The sequence below is a fragment of the Triturus cristatus genome, chromosome 6 (genome assembly GCF_964204655.1).
Source record: "Triturus cristatus chromosome 6, aTriCri1.1, whole genome shotgun sequence".
NCBI classification, from domain to species: domain Eukaryota; kingdom Metazoa; phylum Chordata; class Amphibia; order Caudata; family Salamandridae; genus Triturus; species Triturus cristatus.
In genome coordinates this window covers 1,628,790,769-1,628,803,487 of record NC_140589.1, presented here as the reverse complement: position 1 = coordinate 1,628,803,487, position 12,719 = coordinate 1,628,790,769, and positions in this window count along the sequence as shown.

Below are 12,719 nucleotides of genomic sequence, written 5' to 3'. Positions count from 1 at the left end.
CTCCCTAGGTAAAGTGTACCTGTAATTGGTGTCCATGATTGGTTTATTGGATTCACTGTCAGTCCCCAGTAAAGTGCACCAGGGGTGCCAGGGCTTGTGAATGCCAATGCTGCTGGTGGGCTTGCAGCGCTGGTTGCGCCACCCACGGAAGCGGCCTTGTAAAGTGTGTCTAGGGTCTGCCACCGCAGACCCTGTGCGCGGTCCGGGACCGTCGCGCTGACTGCGCAAGTGCCCCCACTTGCCAGTCCCTGAACCTTCCCTTACCTACATATTAGCCACCCCTCTGGTAGGCCCACGGGCAGGGTGCATTGTAGGCATAAGGTAGGACATGCCCTGATGTGTGTGGCATGTCTTAGTAGTGAATTACAGCCATTTTCGTTCTTCACTATTGAAGGCTACCTGCTCTCCATAGGCCAGAATGGGCTGCAGGGATCACGCCAACGCTGTGACCCCAGTGGACTCAGAGAGCATGGTAGAAGTGTCAAGTTTAGTATGCCTGAACTCAGAATAATAAAATACTTCTTGTAGTCAAGTTTATTTTAATATCCTGGGTTTGTAAATGCTACTTTTAGAAAGTTAGTATTTACTGACCTGACCATCTCAGTCCGCCTCTGCTGTGTGTGTGTGTTCTGCCTGGCAACAGTAAGGAGCAGGGTGGGGGGGATCCCCCAGAGACAGGTTGGCTGCCAGGTGGTGGGTAGAGAGGTGACACCTGGATGGGTGGGAGGAGTACACCTTGACTCTTGAATAGCCCTGTGCTCTGCCACCACAAAGCCGGCGCCGCCCCCTGTGGGGCGGCTGATGTCTCTGCCCTGCTGCTGAAAGGAAAGAGCAGAGTCACCATAACAAAGTGCTCCAGAACTGGACTGAGCCAGGCCTAGGCCCCCTGGCGCTAAAGAACAAAAGAATCATGGTATAAAAGTAGGAGCCTGGCTCCTAAGAAATCAGAATCCTGTTTACCACAAAGAACCTCTGCCCGACTAGAAGGAGAAGAAGGCGCCGGAGGAGCTGGCCTGCTGCTTGCCTTGCTGAGAAAGGAGAGGAAGAGACTTACTGAAAAGACTTTGCTACTTTGTGCTTGAACATTCTCCAAGGGCTTGATCTGAGCTTGCCCCCTGAACTGAACCCCAGGACCAGTGGGTTCTCTGTGCTTCTTGCTCATCCTCCAATTCGAGCCGTGTGGGCATCCCGCTGGAAAAGAGACTGCGCCCCTCATCGCCCCTCCTAGGGCCGTGACACTCAGAAGCTCGCCTGCCTCCAACCCGTGAGAGCCCCGCTCCGTCCAGAGCCGCTCTCTGTCCCCGGGCCAGGCCGCCTGCATCCCTGTCACCGCCTGCTACTGGAGCGCGCTGACCGCGCTATCACCCCTCCCGCCGGAAGCCGTCCGACGACTGTGATCTACGCCGGGTCATCCAGCTGCACTGACCGTGCCCTGCGACCCCGCTTCGCTATCCCCGGACATCTCAGGCCGCGCCGCCCCCGCTGTGGAGACCCCTCCTGCACCACCGTGCTAAAGGGTCGCGGGCCGCGCCTGCCTACTTGCCCACACCTGCTGATTGAGGACCCAAGAACACTTCCCAAGCTGAGAGTCGCACCGACCTGTGCCGACTCTCCACATCACGAAAGAAGTTCCAGTATCGGGCTCGGGGCCCGCAACGCCTTATTTCCCCGTTCGCAGGAGTCGATCTCTGTGAGTACTGGAACCACAAGTAACATTTGCAAGAGACTACAAAGTATCCATTTGAAGCTACGACCAAAGAACATTTGCCCGCTTTACAACCTGGTGGCCTAGCGAAAACGTTATTGGTCTTGTGATAAGTCTGCTGAGATATATATACCTATTTTTACATAAAGAAGCGTATTTTTATACATATCCAAGTCTGGTGTCCGTTTCTGGGGGGATTGATGTATTTACTGTGTGTATGATTGCAAGTGCTTAACCAACAACGCCTGAGGAATCGCCTTGGCTGCTCACGCCACGCACCTAGAGGGTGAGCAAGGGTCATTCGCGAGGGGTTATCCTGCGCCCTGACGTGGAGGAGAGGGTTCCTGCTTGACACAAGGGCAACCTTGCGCCAACCAGAGATCCCCGGCTCTAACAATATCAATTTAAATTTAAATCAAACCATGTAATTAAACAGGTTATTTTACAGACAGGAGAAAGGGACATTAGGAAAAATAGTAAGTGGTGCCAAGACTAGGTTTTAATAGCAGTTAAGTTGTCAGCTCAGATGGTCGAACTACTCTGTCTCACTCATTAAGCAGAGCTGGGTAAATCATAGAGAGATGCACTATGGTGCAAATGATGAAGGCTGCAGGCATAGAACATCAAGTCTAAAGTACTGAATCATTGACTAACTTGTGTTGCGTTGCTTGATGGGTTATAAAAAGCAAAAGTGGTTTGATATCTTGAGCTTAAGAAGAAAGATGGTTGGTGGTGTTAAGTTTTCAGCTAGAAAGAGCTAAGAGAAGCTGATGTAAACAGCTCACTAAGCAGCGACTTACTGCTGGTCAAGCCAGTCATCCACCTACCTGAGCTCTGTCGGTTCGGTAAGCTCGGTGTCCACTGCATGCTGTTGCAGGTTGTTGTAAATTACCATATTTTGCGTGGTGTCCCCCTATATTTTTGCCTTGACTTCTATTGTGCAGGCTGTAGAACTATGTGCACCCTACTCTTACTAGCCAGTGGTAAAGTGCTTGTGTTCCACCTTTCGACAAAATGAAGATGGCATACCACTATTTTGTCTATTTAACTTACCTATAAATCCCTAGTATAAGGTATAAAAGTGTACCAAGGGCCTCTATGTTAAACGTCACCAGTGGATGGCAGCACCCATTGCACCATCCACTAAAGTGACAGTGTGAACATGACAGGTGGTGTAGTTTTATTATTACAATTTACCCCATATTTCTCAATTGGTTTGGGATTTTCCTTGTGTTATATTTAAACTTTATTACTGCTTTGGCACTGTATAAATACTTCACACATTGCGGTTAAGTTAGTCTGTCTGCTCTGTGCCATAGGTACCAGAGGGTAGAGCTCAGCTTACTTTACTGACTTTTAGTTTTCACCCTGACAAGGGTGGTGGTTATTAGTTGAGCTGCATACTTTTCCTCCTCAACTAATACCCCAATGTGTTATACAGATTTACAAAACAATGAGAGAAACCCGCTTTCTTTTTTTCCATGGCCTATTTGACTTGGCAATATGAGACTCCAATTCCCTTCTCTTCATTCTCAGTGTTCTAATTCCTGGCTTGCCATAATACCTCTCATTCTCAGAGGGCTTTATTCAGTGTAACTTTGCTTGAATTTATGTTGTGCAGCAGACCCACTCTTTGCAGAGATCCATCTTCAATGGATATGTAAGTCGTAACAAATGAGCTAGTTGTGAAGTAGTGATGTTTACATCAATACTCCTAAGGTGATTTGGTATTTGTTAAATTTTAAATATGTCAGAATGTTCGGTTTTTTGAGAGGGGAAGGGCATAGTCAATGCTAGAGGTGACTAGATGTTTGTTAATAGATCCTCAATCCAATTGCAGGTATTTCACAACTCTTTTTTCTGGCCCAAATAACTTTTGTGTTGTCTTTCTGAGCCACTGCTACCTTTTATATCAAGGTGTCTTCTGGCACACAGTTCTGAGTTTTCTCATGGTAAATCCCCCTTGCAGGTAAGATATCAAGCTTCCTTCAGAAGGCAGGCTCTTGTCGGCTTACCATCTCTGACCTATTGGAGCAAGTTCCTCTCAGTTGCAACTAAGGACCACAGAACAAAACTGACTTTGCCAGAAATGCAGGTACGTGCTGGTGGGAGACAAGTGAGTGAGAGGTAGGAGCATCATTCTCAGTGGTATGTAATAGAAAGAGCAGGATTTGTATTGCAGACTGGGGTGTTGTAGTGATGGCACTTCACACTTCTTTCCCCATAGTCTCCTGCCTAGCCTGTAGAATGTTGACATCATGATGATGTATTAGAATGCTGCAGTGCTCTTGGTTGTCAGTTGAGAGTTAGGGCTGAGCTGGTACCATCCTGCTCCTGGTGGGGTTATTATATCTTTATTATCTACTTTACTTTTACTTAATTTACATACTCTTATCCTGTACCATCTACTTAAAATAAATATACTTGATCAACTACCTCGATTCCAAGTTCATCCTTCACTACACTTATTTTGGCGACGACCTGGACTTCAAAACCTGCGAGGATTCAATTTCAATGGACTTTCACTTCAAAGTAATCCTCCTTCATCAACTAAGAAACCTACAAAGATTTTCAATTACAAGCAGCTTCAAGGTAATGAACTTCGTTTCCTTCCTCAAGCATACTGGCTAACCCCACCAGTGACCAATCCACCGGTCGCCCACTTCTTCCATATATTGCCAGTCCCTGCTGTAACCTGCTGCCTTTGTGAGGATTTCCCTGCTTTTCTACTTATTTTGTCAAGTTAAAAAACTCGGTGATATACAATCTGGCGTTCGTTTTCAAAACAAATTGGCAGTGATTAAAGTACTTTAATATCTTAATTCGACAAAGTATTAAAACTGTCTGCCATGATGACCACAAAGTGTTAAAACTGTCTGCCATGATGACCACCTGTTATTTTCATGCTACCTTCCAACTATTTGTCTCACAGCTTTCCGTAGCAGTATTTACTTTCAATCCTGCTTTCTTCAAACCTGCATTCTACATGCTCTGCTGCCCACTTGCCCTTTTGCCTGCTTGCCAGTGAGTGTTTCATTCGCATTAACGATCGAGTTTACATTCTACGGTCCTGTGCCTTCTCTGAGAAACTGGTCATAAAATTGGGCATATTGGTGAGCATATGCACATAGTTCTGAGGAAAAGTCTGTGCCATTTTTTCAATTTTAATATTTTCAAAGCGCTCTCTGTCTATGAGGAACGGCAGCGCATTATTTAAATTCAAAGCACACGCGCACGCTCTTCACCTTACTGCTCGCGTGGAGCCTCAGTGCATCTGTTACGTCGTTTCTACTCATTCCTCCGTGGCATTTGTTGCAGCTGCTTATCGACGCCTGCATGCCTCAGTGCGCCGTGAGCCACCCGGATCGGCGTCACAGTGCGTGCTTCCATTTTAAGTTTGGCACTCTTCTTCAAGTCATCCACTGTTTGCTGCGTGCCACACCTGCCAACCACGTTTTGCCAACGTCGTTATTCACCGCAATTCTTCCAATTCCTTACTATGCCAATATCAAGAGTTTTTCAGTTGGCACATTCTTTGAAGTTTTCAATTTTCTTTCACCATGACTTCCTGAAGACTGCGTGATGTTAACTTTTCTTGAGCTTGGGAGATATCATTTGTGGAAGAACGTGAGTACTCTGTTCCTGTTACATTTCTACGGAGACGACAACGGTGACTACTTCTTTTATTTTATTTTATTTTTTTCTTATTTTCATTCACCGGAGTCTGACTTTGTACAATTTATTGATTATATTGTGCTTAATTTCTGAAAGTCCTGCTTTGCGTTACTGTTTAGCGCTATTAATGACTTCTCTACCAATTTAATTCTAATGATGCAAGAATTAGTTCTAATTTAAAAAGAAATATTTTGCTGTTATGCATAATTTTTAAATGATTGCAATTAATTTCTCCTTATTCATGAAATATTTTCAATGATATATTCAGTTTAAGTATAATCTTAATTTTACTGCTTATTCTATGTTCTGATATGACTTTCCATATTCTGTCAGACAGCTGTTCACATTTTCTTTGTATTTTGATGATGCATGTAACTTTGTATACTTGTTTGATTGCTTATTTATTTGCAGAATTTTTCGCACCTTCGCTTGAGTTCTTGCACAGTGCGTTTTCTCACAAGTTTTATTCTAGAAAATGTTTCATTTTATGCTGTTTTATGGAAAAAAAATTCTTTTAGGTTGTCGACTCCTGCATTTCTTATTTATTCACTATGGGGCACATGCATCAACAATGCCATTTGCGATTCCTTATTAGCGAAAAATAAGGAATCGCTAATAAGGAATAGCAAAAGGCTGTGCATGTAGGAATCGCTATTCAAATAGCGATTCCTTAACTTTCCTTAATTGCTACTAGCAAATTGCGAGTAGCAATTAAGGAATGCCATCCCAATCATTCCTATGGGCCTCCAGGCCCATAGGAATGAATTGGAGATTGCATGAGCAAATAGCGAGTACCAGTAGGTTCTCGCAAATTGCTCATGCAATTTCAAGGGTGCAAGGGTGTCAAAATGACACCCTATTGCACCCCTGAAATCGATATGTGCACACATGTTGCACACACACATGCTCTAAGGGCATGTGTGTGCGCAACATGAAACTTTGAAAAATGCACAAAAGTGCATTTTTCAAACTTTTAGCAAATTACCATGCAGTTCATCTTCATGGTAATTTGCTCCCCCTATTAGCGAATTCGCTAGTTTTTTAACTTTCATGCATTGCATTTAAGGAATCCCAAATTGAGATTCCTTAATTGAGATTCCTTAAATTAAGGAATCTCAATTTGGGATTCCTTAAATGCTATCGCTATTTAAGGAATCGCTATTTAAGGATTCCTTAATTAGCGATTTTTGCTTTTGGGTTGATGCATTGGGATTGGGTATTTTTAACTCAATACCGGGAGCTATTAGCGAATCGGTATTTTACCGACTGGATTTTGGCTTGATGCATGAGGCTGTTGGTTCACTCATGAGTTTTACAGCGGTTCTGTGCACGGAACCCCTGTTGTTGAATGTTCTGCTTAAGTTTTGCCAGGTTATGTTCTATTTTGCGCAAAGTTTTCATTCTGACATTTTCCTGGCAAGTTAAGATTTTCCTTTAATTCATTTATTATTGGTACTCCTGGTGGGTGTAGTTTTCTTTTCCTCACCCTTCTCATTCATGTTTTGGAGATCTCTTATGTTCTCCTGTTGGAGTAATTTTCTAGCTTTTATATGTTCTGTTTTCTTTTCATCGCTTTTCGTTCTTTGATTCATGCATCCATTCCAGTATGGCCAACTGGTGTGCCTCGCTGTATCTTGAACGTTTTTCTGTACGTGTTACCTTTCGTCTTTCAGTGTATTCTTCGTTCTGTTTTCCTCTTTCTCTTTTCTATATTGTTGTTGAAGGAGAAGATGTCCTGTCTTCCTTCTTGCATCTTTGATAATCTTTCTTCTTTCTTCCTCGCTTAATTCTTGTCCTTATCGGTGCACCCTAGCATTGTTTCTTTCACAATCTTTCTTCTTTCTTCCTCGTTTAGTTCTTGTCCTTCTCAGTGCACCCTAGCATTGTTTCTTTCATCTTTTCTAGTTTCTCTTCATGGTGTTACTTACCTGTTCCACCTTATGCCTTTATTGCTTTCTCCTATTCTCATTCTTGATGTTCTTTTCGTGTTATTCCTTCTTCGAGTGTTTTTCATTCTTTCTTACTTTGTTTTCTTCTTACTTCATTGTTTGAGCCTTAAGTTTGTGTTGATATTGTAAAAGGGGAAGATGTGTAGTGATGGCACTTCACACTTCTTTCCCCATAGTCTCCTGCCTAGCCTGTAGAATGTTGACATCATGATGATGTATTAGAATGCTGCAGTGCTCTTGGTTGTCAGTTGAGAGTTAGGGCTGAGCTGGTACCATCCTGCTCCTGGTGGGGTTATTATATCTTTATTATCTACTTTACTTTTACTTAATTTACATACTCTTATCCTGTACCATCTACTTAAAATAAATATACTTGATCAACTACCTCGATTCCAAGTTCATCCTTCACTACAGGTGTCTACTTTCTTCTTCAACTCCAAGGATATTATGCCTATGCAGTGTATTGAGCATTGAGTTTGTAAAAAAGTGTATCTAGATTCTCATTGCTGGTGGCCCCTGACTAATTCTAAATAAACTCCCATGCTGCTTGACCTCCCCACCTTTACAGCAGTGTTGTGTGTTTCTTTTCTGGGAAGATGCCTTTTTGGCTCAAAGTTGCAGAGCTTCTGTACTAGAACGGCAACATTTCAGCACCCTGGTACAGTTAAATGGAGGTTGCAGCTGTTTCTCAAATTCACCAATGATCCTTGCAATTTATCTCTCTAACAGCAATGGAAATCCCTTAAATTGCTAATACTGGTCTCAGACCTCCCACAGAAAGACACTTGAAAGACTGTTAAGGCATGTCCTCTAAATATGAGAGTCTGGCTGCTGCATCTATTCAGTACCATTTGTGTATTTTACTTCAAATCAGAGTAATTTAGATGTATTAGCCCCCACATCCCCAAATATGTACCTAACATGACAGTACCACAGTTTGATTAGACAGATATCTCACACCTCTACATTGTAGCAGAAATCTAATGTCATTAATTACATTTTCAGACCACGTTATCTGTATACTGTGAAGCTGGTTTTGATTATGCTAACCAAATACATTTTTCAAATTAAATGTCACATTACATTTATTTTGGCAGGTGACAGTTTTGCAACATGGTTGTCAGAATTTAATACGCTTCAAGCCACATACCATCTTTTTTAAACATTTAGCTTACCTATTCTCATAACTGAATCATTGAGGGTGTGGAATAGGCCCTGCAAGCAAGCAGTTGTCTTAGAGGAGGTCTGTATTGAATAATTTAAAAATAAACACATACCATATTGTCAGAATGCATGTGGCGGTTTCTAATCAGTAGGCCATAGTCACCAGAGCCCCCAATGTATGTAGTCCTGCATATGAACACAATGCCAGGTAACAGGTGGTAGACTATTACTCTATTATACACTGCTATTCGCAGCATGACTGTCACCAATATAAATGACGTCAAAATATGGTGGGAGACTGAGCTAACTAGAGAAATTGCAGGGGATGACTTGGATCAAGCAAGGGAACATGATGTTTCATTGTCCAGAAATGTTCAGATTAAATCTACAAAAATCAACTATTTGCTCCAGACCGACTTGACACCAAAACACATCAGAAGGATGTGGCAGTGGAAAGTGTCTCAGATGCAATAACAATAGCTCAATTTGTTCAAATGATCTGGGCATGCACAAGAGTATCCCTATTTTTGGTAAAGCAGGGTTAGGAAGTTAGCTGCAGTCATAAGCTGTACCGGCCTGCTAACCTTTGAGTTTAAAGATTTTAGTGAGTCTTCATCAAAAGTGGAGGCAAAAGCCTTCATGGTATTTCTGGAAATTTGAAAAGTTTACCCTCCTCTTGTTTAGACATGAAAGGGCTAACCTGGACTCTTTATTATATCGTTGAACTGTAGTAAAGCAGATTGTATACTCTTGAAAAAATCTGAATCGGAACAGGAATTATGGAAAGCAGATTTTTTTGTAGAATTAAGCCTATTCCACCAAGATAAATTTAATGGATTCCATTGAGGGCCAAAAAATCAGATTTTTTTGTGATATCTTCTAAATAAATTTAATTGGGTCTTTAAGCTTTGATATTATTTAATTGAACCATATTCCCAACTATCTGATCTTGTTAGAATGTGAAGTAAAGCCCACATCTTGTAAGGACTCTCTGATACAAAATGCATTAAGTGGTAATATTTCAGATATTTTTCTGCATTTAAGTTATGGCTCAAAATATTAGAAAGTGATTGAATCTCTGCCTGTAAGGCAAGAATAAAGGAATTGGCATTAGAAAGCCATAAAACAATATAATCAGCATAAGCTTATCATTTCAATTGGGAATTCTGATAGACAAATTTGGACATATGCATGTTTTGTCTCATTTTAGAAATAAAAGATTCCAATGTGAGAATAAATAAAAGAGGGGATAAAGAGTGTCTTTTTTAAGTTTAATATTCCTGGTCCAAACTCAGGCCACTTATGCAAACCGAACATAAATTGTCAGCTTATATGATCAAATGCTTTCTGAGCCTCAAGAATAATAGCAGCTACTGCATGGGGTTCTTTTGATGCCTTACTAATAATATTAAAAACACATCTAGTGGTATCAGAGGAAAACCACCCCTTGTCAAAGCCAACCGGCTCTAATTCAGTTAATTTAGGCAAAATAAGTTCTATTCCCAATGCTAAAACCTTTCGAAATGTGTTATAATCTACATTAACCAGAGAACTAAGTCGATAATTTTTACATAATTGTGAATCACGATTTTCTATATGGAGTGACCATATCATGGCCTCTTGGAAAGGAGAATTTGGTAACTTAGCCAAATTTTGGTATAATTACAAAGTTCAAGGAAGAAAAGTTTAGAAACGCTGGAGTAAAAATCAGGGTCCGGTGTTTTACTGGTTTTTAATTTTTTTGCTGCAGCCACAATGACCTTATGGGACATATAAGTGTCCACTTGGGAAAAGTGAATATTCTCTAAACTTAGGGGCAGATTTCCAAGCCCCTTGCGACACGTACGGCAGCGTTAAAAATGGGGCAAATGTACAATGTGACGCATCTAGGGAGATGTGTCACGTTGTAAAGCCCTGCAAGACATTATACCTGCGCCAGGTATAATGTATGCAGGGTAGATGTTCCCATGCAGGAAAGCCTCAAAGTGACACAGTGAAATCTACAAGATTTCACTGCGTGAATTTTAGGACGCCACTGCGTCAAAACCTTCCACCTGCTTGAAGCAGGAGTAAGGAGTGACGCAGTGTATTGGGAATAGGCCGCAACACTCATTGCTGGAGTTGCGTCGAGGTTGCGACATGACTCCAGCAATGCGTGACTTTTCCGCCAACAGATGTGTCCGAATTTCGGACGCATCTGTCAATCCTTACGCCATACTGCGCCGTATTGTAAATACGGTGCATCTATGGTGGAGCAAGGGTTTTTCACGCAGGTGCAGGGAAACTGACGCATCTGTACAGATGCGTCAGTTTCTTGCAAATCTGCCCCTAGGTTTTTAAATGAAGTTTATATATGCAGCAATCTGCAACTGTGTTGGAGTTTGTTCAGGAATATATAAATATTTATAAAATGTATCAAATTCCTCCAAAATATCCTTATCTTGGAAACAATCTGGTCATTACGATCCTTAATAAATTTTGTTTTATTGTGTTCTTGTCTAATTTTTAAATAGTTCGCCAACAGTTTCTCTTTTTTCATTTTGTCAGCAGTAATATATAGCATCGTGCCTCAGTAAAAGATGAGGCTTGTTCAGAGGACATCTCATGAAATTTCAACTTTGATTTTGATTAACTGTTTTAAGGAGACTTGAGATTTGAATTGTAGTATCTGTGGTCCAGTATTTTAATTTCATTCAATATAACAGAAGTGTGTTTATAACATTGCTCTTTCTTCTGTCTCACATATTTCATAATAAAACCTCTCGATGCTGTTTAGAAACCATCCCATATCATTGGTAGATGTGTATCATGGAAAGTGTTAAGTGTAAAACATTCAGTGACAAAATCTTTAAATTTAATGTTGAAAGACTACTCTAAAAGGAGCGAATTAAAAAAAAACATTGTCAAGGGTATAGTTGATAGGGAATTACATCAATATCAGTAATAAAGGATGCATGGTAAGATATAAGTATAGAACCTCTCTGCCTGTAAGATGTTTTGCATGAAACCTTTACTTATAAATATATAACTAATTCTGAGTTGCATATGACGTTTCGCAGAGTAGAACATGTATTCTCTTAGGGAAGGATTGCAATGAATCCATGCATCAATCAAATATTTCTGGAAAACAATAGAACAAAAAGTCTTGTGCATCTTGTTGGGTATATATTTTACCTCCCTATCTAAAATAGGATTGTATTCTTCGTTGCAATCTCCGTCTGAAATGAAAAAGTCTTAGGCCCATGCACATTAAAATTTTTTAGCAGGATCTAGTTAATAAATAATTCCACTGTAATCCATTTACCCTCAGTATCTGCGGTTTGTGATATAACCTGGACAGTGGGATTTATTTGTAGAGGATAATCTTACCGTACCTTTTTTGGAATGCAGGGGATACAAAAAGATGACCAATCCAACATTGTTTAAGTTTCAACGCTTCTGACTCAGGTAAGTGGGTTTCTTGTAAGAGAAATATCCACATGAAGGCTGTCCAAATGTAAAAATACCCTTTGCCTTTTAATTGGGTTATCTACTAAAGTTCCATGATATTACTCTAAATGGAGTAAGTCAATTAACAATTAGAACATAACTTTGCTTATTGTAATATTAGAAGAGTGCTTAACACAATATATAAACTGACTCTTATGATTGTATTTGTATATATATTACCTACTGGTGGTCGCCAGTAGGTAGTTATAGTTAGGACCTTGTTTCTATTCAAAAAGCATTTTTTGTTTTCCCAATAACTTTGGCACCGGTTGACAAATCTTCGCAAATTTTTTAAAACGTATGGCCCGCTATGGTCAGCTCCTATCTTGAAAGTTTAGGGGTGATTCGGCAAGCGGGGGCTAAGAGAAAAGGGGGATTCCAAAACGTGTTTTCTGCATGTTAATTCCCATAGGAAATTTTAGATACAACTACAGCCCGAACTGCTGAACGGAATTACACCACATTTGGCAAGAAGGTAGCCCTTGGTTCAGAAAGAGACCTTTTTTTTTTTGAATGGTGTAAATCCGTTCAGTAGTTTCTGAGAAAGTCAAAAAATAGAGGTCGGAAAATCATTTTTCCCATAGGAAACTTTATGCACTATAAAGGACGTAAACCACGAGTATTTAAGGGCCTATATAATTTGGTAAATGATCATGGTATTGTGGATGTGTGGGGTAAATTACATCCGTTAGACCCAGGGTACACATTCTATTCTTCTCCCCATAAAAAGATGGTGC